We start from the raw sequence: 12,516 nt of genomic DNA, 5'->3' as shown, positions 1-12,516 counted from the left end.
AAATATCACTTGTGAAAAGTAGTCCCCTGAGCCCTATTTAAGATGGTTCGCTGATTAAAACATGAATATGCTGCACAGTGTTACGGCATCTTGTCTATTCTGCTGTTACGCAACTGGGAATTTGACCTTTCCAAGATGGCGGCTGCATTTCTCGCGCTCAGCAACCAATGCGGCGTCTACTCTTTATTATGTCTATGCTATTGGCCGTGTTGCGTTTTTGCTCCCCAGCTTCACTCGTTGAAAACCAACCAATCAGCGCGCCGCTCATCTAAATATTAATGAGCATACCATAAAAGGAGAAAAGCTAGTGTTTTTTCCCGGGAACATTTCAGAGGATCTATCAGGGGGCGTAGAACCGTACCCGGGCCATTTTCAACCCAACCAATGTTACATACCCTATTCAGAGACCTTAAGGAACAGTGTGAAATACCCCCCCAAAAAAACAGTTAATCATCCCTTTAAAGGCAACACTTGATAGGAGCTGATCATTGGCTGTGTCCTAGCAGTGATCTACGAGGCTATTGTGGCTTGACTGAGATCTACTCAAAAAGGGTCTACCTGCAGTTTTCAAGCCATCTTTGAGAAAGTTTGTGAACAGTGTTGTGGTTAATGTTGATTGTGGAAGGCAATTTTTGGACTAAATCTAAACCTCAAGCAGCTGCTGCAGTAATTAGGGAAACGGCGTGAATGTACACGTTGCCTTTGTGTCAATAAATCAAATATAATTTTGACAGTATCAATATCAAACCTTCTTGGCTTCAAGGTGACATTTTTTCTTGGCCGGGTTTCCCAGATTCGTTAAGAAGCTCTTAACGCTAAGAGCTCTTAACGCTAAGAGCTTCTTAGGAACGTTCTTAGAACACTCTAGAACGCTCTTAGAACGCAATTAAGAAGCGCTTAGCGTTAAGAGCTTCTTAACGAATCTGGGAAATCCGGCCCTTATGTACCATGTGCAATTTCATTAAATTTTACCTTGAAATGTCAACCGTTTCTTTCTTTTTCCCCAAAGCTGATGGAAGCTATTGATGAAATCTCAACAGTTGGTATGTAGCAGAGAGGGTAAAGAGACTGTCTTGTAACCTTATGCTCAGTTCCATGGGAGTCAATGGCAGCCCCAAGAACAATGCGATAAGTTTTATGTCTCCCATTAGACCACTCTAGCGCCACCAACGGGTCAAAGTTTACACACGCAACTTTTGAACCATATGACTGATTTAAAAAAATGAAGTACCATTGGATTCCCTGGATCAAGACGAGTTCAACACACCCTATGACGTCAATTTCCGGTTATATCGATTTTCCGCTATTTCCGGTGTTATCAAACCTTTGAAAGCCCACTCCTCCTACAATTATTTTCCAATCTTCCCCCAAAGAAAAAAATGAAGCAAAAATGTGTTTTGGACAATAACTATTGATTTGTTTGCCTTAATTAAGCAATTCCTTTGTCTCATAATATCTTGGGACTTTCCGTGTGTGACTCATAATAATTTGTGGTAATAGCCAAATTGGTGCGGCCGCCATTTTGAATTAATTGAAAAACAGATATTATCAGCAGATATTATCTTCAGACCAAGTCTCACAAAAGCTATCACATGGTTTATTGATTTTCAAAACCGTTTGCCGGTACAGGCAATCAATATGTGCCATTTAGCCAGAAAACAGGAAGTTGGGTCGTATCTCAGCAAATCTTTGATGGATTCACACCAAACTTGCAGCGTGTACTCATTACCCTCTTCTGAGGACATCTAAAATGTTTTCTGGGTCATTGGACTGCTGGGCCACCTCATTGCTGCTCGCAGCTATATTTATTATAAAACTTCTTCTGCCATGGGAATCTATGGCAGCCCCTAAAACCATATTGTCAGAAGTTGTGAGATTTGGCACACTCTTTGGGCCAGTCCCCTCATCAATTTCACCAAGTTTCATGTCTCCATTTCAAACCCTCTAGCCCAACCAATAGGTCAAATTTGAAGATGTGTTTACTTTTGAACCACATACCTCATTTTAGACGCACTCTATGACGTCATACCCAGTTATATAGATTCTCTGCCATTTTGAATGTTAAGGAAATGTTTCGCAACTCCTCCTACAATTTCTGTCGAATTTTCTTTAAATTGCCACAGATGATCTTTGGACAAACCCTCAGAAAAGTTATCATATGGATTTTTGAGTGTTTGAGTGAGTGTCGTTTGTTAGTTACAGCCAATCAAATTGATGTGGCCGAATTGATGTCGCCGCCATTTTGATTGAATAACGTTTTTTCTCTAACTCTCCTATAAAGTTTGTCCAATCTTCACCAAATTTGGCACAGATCATCTTCAGACCAAGCCTCACAAAAGACATCACATGTTATTTTGATTTTCTAGACCTTTTGATTGGAACAGCCAATCAAAGTCGTCAACCAAGCCACCATAAAAGAAGTGAGGTCATATCTCAGCACCTCTTTACTGCATTGACACCAAATGTGGCATAGGGACTAGGGACCCTGTTCTAAAGAGGTCCAAAATAGGTAATGCCATTTCAACTCTAGGTGGCGCTGCAATAAGCACACATTTGGCACCAACTATTTTCAGATCAAGCCTCACAAATGTTTTCACATGGTTTGTGATTTTCAAAACTTTTCCCGGTAAAGCTGATTAAAGTCGGAGATGAAGCCGCCAAAACAGGAAGTGAGATCATATCTAAGGAAATATTTGTTGAATTGATATCAAACGTTGTACAGGTGCTCGGGACCCTGTTCCAAAGAGGTCCACAAAAGGTTGTGTCATCTAACCGCTAGAGGGCGATCCCGTGTCTGACACGTTAAATTGTGATACCAGATGAATTGATTTGGCCGCCATTTTACGTTTTATAAAGTTTTTTTCCCTATTCCTCCAACAAAATGTATCCAATATTCACCAAATTTGGCACATATTCTCTGCAGACCACAATCACCTTGACATATCAAAATAGGACTGAATTACAGCTGTTTAAACTTGGGCCCAATCTGATAACAGCTTGCCAGTTGAAAAACTGCTTATATTTTTACATAGTAATTGAACACAGTAATTTCCAGCACTGAGAATAGCTCACTAGGATAAATTGGTGTCCTCGCAAGGGCAACGTAAGAGATTCAAAGCCAATGAGCTTGCCATGTCACTGGTTCTGTTTAGCGAGACTGTAAGCCACTGCAAAGGAAGCCAGGTACACGCAGTCGCTAGCTACCTGTAGTCTAGCTGTATATACTCATGGTAATCCTCACACAAACTAACACAAATTATTTTCGATTTTTGAAACGGTACTGCCAATCAAAATCTACGGCAAAGCCGGCAAACAGGAGGTTGGGTTGTATCTTAGCAAATCTTTGATGGATTCAAAGCTGCATTTACTCGGAACCCTGTTGTAAGGATGTCTGAAATGTTTTTCGTTCATTTTACCTGCTTTACCGGCTTGGCAACCTCATTGCTGCTTGTAGCTATATATTTTTTTACATTTTAAATTGTTTTATTTTTTAGATTGTAAGTTCCTAGGATTAGTTAGACTACTTTTACTTTTAGACTTTGATTGAAGATCCGTATATGTTTATTGTTTGCACCTTCCAGCCACAGTAAATTCAATTTTTGTGTAAACCTACATGGCAAATAAAACCAAATTCAGATTCTGACTGGTCAAACAGGTTTGATCCGTCATAACTGCAATTAACCTGAATAATTTGGGTAAATGTGGAGGCCTCCACGCTAGATTTATGCCTTTTTTCACATCTTCATGGACACCACAATGATTTCCCTCATGTGGTAATTCAGATGGCTGAGCGGTTAGGGAGCGGTTAGGGAATCGATTCCCGGCCGTGCCAAAATGACATTGTGTCCTTGGGCAAGGCACTTCACCCTACTTGCCTCGGGAGGATTGTCCCTGTACTTACTGTAAGTCGCTCTGGATAAGAGCGTCTGCTAAATGACTAAATGTCATATTTTGCCTTGTAATTATGTATGGTTTGCAAAAATTGGAACTGCTGCGTCTGTGTAGATGAGAAAAGCAAAATGTATGCACGTTGTGCGCACTACATTATGGCCAAGCATGCGCCCTTAAAATAGCATCTGAACAACGCGCCACTGACTTTAGACTAAGTTTTTTTCCAGGTCTATGGCGGAATTGTTTTCTGAAACTGCAGAATAGAACCAGGGATCGTTTGCGCCGGAACACGCCTCCTCTTTTCGCTGAACCGCCCCCGGGAGCGCAAGTTCATTCCCTCATTTACCGACGTGCGCCTGTGGAGGGAAAAGTTTGCTGTGCGTCGGGTGCAAAACACAAATGATGCATGTGTCTGTGTACAAAGTCAATTGCGCTGGGTGCAAGATAGGGCCCATACAACAGGAAAGTGTCAAAGGGGGTTGAAACACCAAAATCCAGTGTTCAACTTGGGTCAGAGTTGATAAATGTCAGTTTAAGGAGAGGTAGCCACAGGGCAGATACAATCTGCCAAAATGAAATGTCTAACAGACACCAAGTTTATTATCCCACATTTTTAACTCTGTCATACATTTGTTATACATGTGTCCTCTTTGGTTCTACAGATCATAATAATTCTCTTACTGGCATTATATATTATATCATGTTCCACTCAAGAACATACAGTAAGTGGCTGTTGGAGACCAGAATTACATGGACTGAAGACCACAAGATTATCAATCTGCATACATAGTATGGTTCACAGGAATACAACTAATCATGCACCAGTTTTACAGACTTTCAATTGTTTGGACAGACCTTTTGTATATATGGATTACAAAGAACTGGGGAAAATATTCCCCTTGCCTGGCACCATTAACAACCTCAAATGGGGCTGAGACTTATTTTTTCTGGCAAAATGCTGGCTAGAACTACAGGCCTGTAGTTATATAGGCTGCCAACTTAACCAGCTTTGTTTTCACTAACTGGTACTAACAGAACAGACATAATTAAATCTGATAACAATCAGACAGCCATACAGCCAGTAAAACCTTACTTATAAACTTAACATAGCACGATGATCATAACATTCAGATCTTAACCGTACTTGTTTAGCTGTAAAAATGCAAGAAAAATCTACCAGCCACAATGAGTGGCATGCTTACATTTTGTTGTAGTGTTGTTTACCAGTAATACGAGATGTGATTTCAAACTGTAATAGACAGCCAGAACTTCCTAAAGTAAGGTGTATTTTAGAAATTATAGCCCAACTCTATGGTCTCCATTATTTTTATAACTACCCTTCCTTGTTGTTGTTACAGTGTAATTATTAAAGTACAAACCCCATGAGCACTGGTCGTCCTTCACCATGTTCAAGTGGGCAATTATGGTCCAACTCATTGGACAGCTTTCTCCACAACCACATTCACATTTATGATGATCTCATTTCCAATTTAATCTCTAGGTGGTGCCATAAGCACAGTCATGAGGATTCCAGTCATTTCCACAGAGATACTGTGCGTCCAGTTTGCCAAGTCCTCCACACACTTACAGTATAATCCACATTGCCATACATACATAGCAACTAAACAGTATAGGGCATTGACAAAATAATTTATAATTTGTTTTAACCCTAACCCTGGATTATCCTGTCATAAACAAATAGCCATTTATTAAATCAGTTCTTTAGTCTCAGAGCTGACTGAAGAGAGCTTAGAAACAGTTACGAGCTTGGCCACTGAGTAATTTTGTCATAAAAAAGGATACAGAACAAACATACAAGGCTCAAATTCAGGTCATCTTAAGATGCCAGAACTGATTCAATGCATAGTTTCTACAGGTTTCTGGAACTCTTCTGAAGGAATGAAATGTAATTAATCCAAAAGATATTCCCTCATTTGGTGTTTTGATGATGGTGGAGAGCGCTGTCTAACATGTAGGTCCAAAATCTCCCATAGGTGTGTAATTGAGTTTAGATCTTTTGGCTGCAAATGCCATGGCATGTGATTCAAACTTTTATGGCACTGTCATTCTAGAAGTCACCACTCCCATCGGGATTGAACTGTTTTAAGACAGGATAAAGGTACTCCCCTCTGATTAACTTTATACTGGATTTGCATCAACTTTTGTTTGCATTGACTCTTCTCTAAGGGGACAAGGATGACTCCGATGATCAACACTTTTGTCCGACATCTCTGTACACCAGCGCCAATAGTGTTGTACTTCTGAATTCTCGGATGTGCATTCATCTTTGCCATAAGGGGTTTATGCACAACAACCTAACCGTAATATTCCTCTCCGTGCATTTGTTGATGGACTGTTCTTGCTCACACAGTCACATCCTGTACTGACACTCTGTCATCAGGGGCCTGTACTATGAATCAAGATTTGGCATTAGCGAGGTAACTTCAGGTTCAACCCAGGGTTTTCTGTACTACGACAGTGGAACACTTGTTACCGGGGTAGATCGCCATGGTAACACATGCTGAATGGCTAACCTATCGGGAGCAGGTTAAGTTGGAGATCAGAGATCAACTGGTATAAAGACCCCGCCCACTAACTCATTCTTGACGATTATGTCGTCACCGTTCATAGAAGATCCTGTGGAGCTTGGTGCGCGGACAGTCAGAGGTGCGCTCAGAAGAGACAGAACATTTAGAAACTGACAAAACCCTTTCGCATTCCCTCATGAGTATCTTTCTGAAATATATAGATTCTTAGCAGAGGGAATTACATATATTGCCAGCTTCTTGAGTCGTATGTTGCCAATGCAACGCATTGAAGCTGTGCACTCAGTCCCACAGACTGGATGCATATCGTTTTGTTATTTCGCTATGGGTAGTTTTATAGTAAAACAAACTAGTAATGAAAAACATTAATTGACCTACTATCAGTCAACTGGGAAGGTTTCATGTTGATATGTTATCCCTATTCACTGGGGTGTCTCCCCTTAACCCTTTTGTCCTTTGGTTGCTTTGACCCATTTCCTAATCATTTCCATATCAGAAATGGGGGTTCTTTCAACCAAAACCTTTCAAACCAAAAATAACAATGGGTATCTGTACAAAGCTCTTCACAAGTGATACATAAATGATAATTTCACTACTTTCATTGAATTTTGATGTTTCATTCACTTTTATAGCATTTTTCAAAAATACTAAATAGGACATTGAAAGAAAGAAGTGGTGAAAACCCCCACAAAAGATTCAAAAGGCACAACAAAAAAGCCACAAAAAGGTATAAAGAGATCAAAATGTAGACAAAAGTTTAACAAATACATCCTCATGTTCTCCCTCCCCTAGGAACACACAATATGTCAGTGTAACAAAGTTTAGTGTCATTCATTCAGTCATGTACTATCTCTTCTCATATTCCAGTTTTTCTGTCTCCAGCCTTGTTTTTTTTAATTAAAAGCCTCTTACAATCAAGCTCCAGGGTTCTTTTATACAAGGCCCTCACATTGTCTGCTCCAACCTGAAACAAATGAAGAACATTGTCCCTTTGCAAGGCACACTTGGAGAAAGTTGAAGGTGTCCATTTGACTGCTGTGGTTCATTGCTTATACCTTGTGTCTTTGTCTTGGCCTTGAAGTGGAGGCCCTAGGCTCAGGGGGAGGAAGAAGTTCCTCTTCCTGCTGAGTTTAACACCATAGCAATTTAATCAATTGAGTCATATTTGAAATGAGCACTTTAAGGACTTGTGTCTTATGTTGAGACCACCGCCATTAGTAAGTTATTACAGACACTTCAATCACAGCCACACATTCACACACTCTCCCCTCTGTGTTGCAAGTGGTAAATAAAACTCAAAAGTGTACCCCCAAAATGAGCAGTCAGACACAGTTTCCTGATCATCTAGGACCTCCACTTGAGAAAGTAAATGGTATATTTGATCAATATTCAGCAACCACATATGGCATACATACTGGCGTTTGACTATTAGTTTCACTGTTATCTCTGTATGGCACAGTGGGACGACAGTGGGTGGTGGCAGCAACACCACTGTATTTCCTGTCACTGCAGAGAACAGTAATACATTTTACATAGATTACTTGAAACATACATATGCCCGGGCTTCCAACCTGCTGCCACCAGGGTCTGAAGAAATGCCCCGTTCCACTCCTTCCATCATGGGGTGACCCTGATAGCTGCTGAGGGCCAGCTCCTCAGCAGGAATGAAGTCCTGACATGTCCAGCCATGTCATGGACTCCTTGAAGGACTTCAACCTTAAGTGAGTCGGGAACAGCATATTGAAAACGTTTACCCCTGGACTTCTGGTCCCTCGAAACCTTGTACAGCACGCCATTGCTCACGATGAGCCTGTCCCAGTGCTTCAAGTACCTTATTACAGAGACAGACTCCTTAGATCTTTCTCTCCTGGAAGGCCTTCGACGTCAACAAAGGACAGCACACGGGACCCATCCTCCAACTGCTTATCACGGAGCTCCTTCTCGGTGTAGGAGGGTAGGCGTCCATTCCAGGGGGAACCAACTGGGGTAAGTACTGCAATGCTTCAACAGCACGAGCTCTCGAGCCAGCATCCCACTCAACACACGAGTGTAACACAGCAGACACATCCTCCATCTCAACAGACTGAGCATGCATGCAAAGTGGGCAGCATGCAGATTGGGTATCATCACCGGCCGGAGAGGACCCCTTGTGACCACTGGATGACCGGAAGGCAATGTGAACAGAGGAACTCAACATATTCTTGACCTCAGTAAGGAGGCCAGCATAAGGTTCCACAAGCAACCTGTGGCCAACACTCTCCTTGACAAATGGCACACGACTCAAGGCATCAGCCACAACGTTCTGTGGCCTGTGACATACTTAATATCAAAGTCATAACTCGCCAACTTGGCTATCCAGCGTTGCTCACAACAGTCCAGCTTCGGATTTGTCAGGATGTGAGTCAACTTATTATTATCCGTCCAGACTGTGAATTTGTGGCCCTTCAGCCAATGACTGAACTTGTCACAGACTGACCATTTCAATGCCAGGAACTCCAACTAGTGGGCTGGATAGTTCTTCTGAGACCGAGATAACGATTTGCTGGTGAAAGCAATGGGTCTGGCTCCTACGTCACCTTCTTGCACTTGGGACAGAACAGCACCTATGCCATCCAGGGATGCATCAGTCGACAGCATGAAGGGACGGGTGGAGTCAGGGTGAGCCAGAACAACACTGCGAACCAGTGAAGACTTCAGGTTAGTAAAAGCCTGTTCTTGCTCCAATGCCCAGTCAGACGCACACAACTTCCTGCAGGACAGTTTGTGTACATTTTGCCTGCCTCTTCTCCTCCCACCCGTCAAGAGTTGATACAGCGGCTGGGCTTTGGCAGACAACTTAGGCACGAAGTGCTGATAGTAATTTATCATCCCCAAAAAGGATCTTATCCGCTTCTGGGATGGGGTCACACCATCAGGCTCCATCAAGTCAGCACTGGTCATGTTTGTGATGTTCTCGACCTTACTGGGGTCTGTCAACACACCAGTCTCATCGACGATAGGACCAAGAAACTTAACAGACCTCCTGAGAAGGAAGCACTTTTTGGGGGCCAACTTCAAGTTGTTGCTACGCAGCCTGTCAAACACCATCTTCAGCTGTAGCAAGGCAGACTCTTCATCAGGCGCGAAGACCAGCAGATCATCCAAGTAGCACAAGAGAGACAAGTAGTTTTGGTCCCCGAAGATGCTGGTCATCATCCGCATGAAGCTCGTGGGGCTGTTGCAGAGACCCTGTGGCAGACGATGATATTCATACAGGCCCATGGGAGTGGTAAAGGCGGAGTACTTCCTGTCATCCTCGTGAAGGGGCATGTTGTAAAAGCCGGAAGTCAGATCCATCGTGCTAAAGAGGCAGTTTCCTCCCAGGGCTGCCAAACAATCGGCTTGGTGTGGAAGGGGGTGAGCATCCTTCAGGGTCCTCTTGTTTAACCAGCGAAAGTTCGTACAGATACGAAGATCCCCGTTCTTCTTCCACAGAAGCACCAACGGCGATGCGTATTCACTGGTTGATTTCCTGATTATCTCTCTCTCCTCCATATCACTCAACACTTGGCACAGCTTCTGGTACTGGCCAGGGGGTACTCTTCTGTATGGGAGCCTGAATGGTCTGCTGTCCGAGAGGTGTATTCGATGAACAAAGCCCTTCGCCTCCCCACAGTCCAGTTGATGATGTGAAAAGACAACTTCATACCGCAAAACAAGGTCAGCCAACCTACTCTTACAGTCCTCTGACACCTCACATGACTCAATGTCAACACTACTGAGCCCAACAGAACCGAGCTTTCCACCGGCAGTATTTCCATGAGCAGTAGGTGGCACAACCGACTGAGAGCAGCTAACTAGCAGAACCTCTGAACACTCCATGTCCTCAAGCGCCACACAGGAGTAGACATCAGCCAGCTTAGCATTGCACCTCAACAGCACAGGCCTATCAGTGGCATTGATAAGCTTTAGTGGGACCCACCTGTCACCCCACAGTGACGTCACAATCTTTGCAACCGAAACACCCCTGGGAGCTGAGCGGGATGACGTAGGTCCTCCCATGATAGTGCTACCTGGGGAAACAGCAGTGTTCCTGGGCAGTTTTCCCCAGGCAAGGTATTCACATCCAGGCTCAAGGTAGGTAGCAGAGTTACACCTGACTGTTCCAACCATGTCAGGAACATCTTCACCCTTCTAGGGGATCAGACCAGACAGCATAGACAGGAAATGTTCAGTTTCTGGGTCTCTGGTTGGGCAGGGGCCGGACACTGCCTTCCAATAGGACTCACATAGCTTAGACTGATGTAAGACGTGTTTTATAACATTGGTGCCTAGTATTAACTCATCATGCTGTCCTGGAACGACAAGGGTAGGGACCAACATCTTACAGCCATACACCTCCATCCCCACCTCAAAAGCACACTTCGGCTTAACACGAAGACCACCACATCCAACAAGGACACATTAACATCCATTAGCAGTCGGTCCGTTAACACCCCAGCCTCTTTCAGTCTCATCTCAGCCGTTTCACTGATACAACAGGCCATTGTACCACTGTCTAACATTCCACCCTATTTTACTGTACCACCCATCACTACGGGTGTTTAGAAAAGACTGTCACTGCTGCCAACTTTGTGAATATTTTGATAAACAACAACCTCAGATTTATTACAAGAACCTCTCACAGATGTGTATACCTCCTCAGCATCAGACATGTCATCGGTTTGGGAGTTTGTAGTTTGATCTGTATTGACTCCCCCTTGATACAGGTCAGCTAGTTTCCCTCAGACTGAGGATGGGAGGGGCTTGTGGCAGGGCAATTCAATCTGGTGTGACCAGGGTTGAAGCAGGAAAAACAGTCTCTCTGACATGCAGTGGGATTGAGTGGTGTTGCCAAAGTTATTACAGACTCCACAGGCTTTTTCTCTGGAACGTCTGTCACGAGCCGCACGCTGAAACCTCCCATTTGGAACGGGATGGGGAGTATTGCGTTGCTGCATCTTCTCCATCATCTCTTGAAACATGTCAACCATGCGGGTGAGGAGTCTTTCCTCTGACTGCTGGAGGTTTTGTGCCACGGCCGGCACAGAGTCATGGCTCAGAGAAGGTAGGTATTCACCTTGAACTGGAACAGATGGAGGAGAGGGACACCCACGATGCTGGAGAGAGGATGGCGAGGAGCTCCGAGTGTGGCAGTTCTCAGACACGGTCAGACTTGAAGATGGCTGACTGGGCCGATCAGATGTGACGGTAGGAATGAGACTCTTTAGTTGTGCAGTACTAGCGGTTCTACTACTAGCCTTCAGTTCCCTCTGATAACCGTCAATCCTCAGCTGAACATCACGTGAGGTCCACTCATGAATAGGCTTACATTTGAAGGCATAGGACAGCTCCAGGTCCTCTAAATATTTGTAGTCCCCTATCAGATTTAACATTAACTGTCACATGTGGAGGGTCATGTTTGTTAACGTCACAGTATGAGCTCTGGGTGGTAGAAGCAGCCTGGGGGTCACTATTCATGTTTACTACACCAGCTGACATCAGCTTTGAAACAATGGACTCACCAATCTGAGCTCCTAACTGTCCTACCATGTCTGTGAGATGGTGTATGACATTAGCATCACCACCAGGTGTGGAGGTCTGGGGACCATCCCTCACAAATCTACCAACAGGAGTACAACTCGGGCCCTGACCTAGCCCTGAATCTGCATAACCATCATTTGCGAACTTAGAAAGACCCACACCCCTACTAACAGAAAAATCTCGGAACCAAGCACCCCTACCCTTCGGCAATATGGGACTAGCAAACGAATCCATAGCTATTCAAAAAGCAGTTGTCAACCATCAAATGTACTTGGGTTGTGTATATTTGTACAGATAAAACAAGATAATGTGAGTGAAAGCAAATATACAACTGTAGAAAAAGTCACAAACCCACACAGGATAAACTATTCAAAGTACTATGCCCTAATCCACAGTCCTTAAAACAATAAACCTGAACACCATTCAATGTTGCAGAGTAGCATCCACGGTCGATGATCTGGAGATCCAAAGGGTCTCGGCACCAGTGTAACGGATGTGTGTTCAGGGCATGCACAGG

The sequence above is a fragment of the Hypomesus nipponensis genome, chromosome 21, assembly GCF_054491055.1.
Source record: "Hypomesus nipponensis isolate SF chromosome 21, ASM5449105v1, whole genome shotgun sequence".
Lineage (NCBI taxonomy): Eukaryota > Metazoa > Chordata > Actinopteri > Osmeriformes > Osmeridae > Hypomesus > Hypomesus nipponensis.
Note: the sequence above shows the minus strand (reverse complement) of the source record.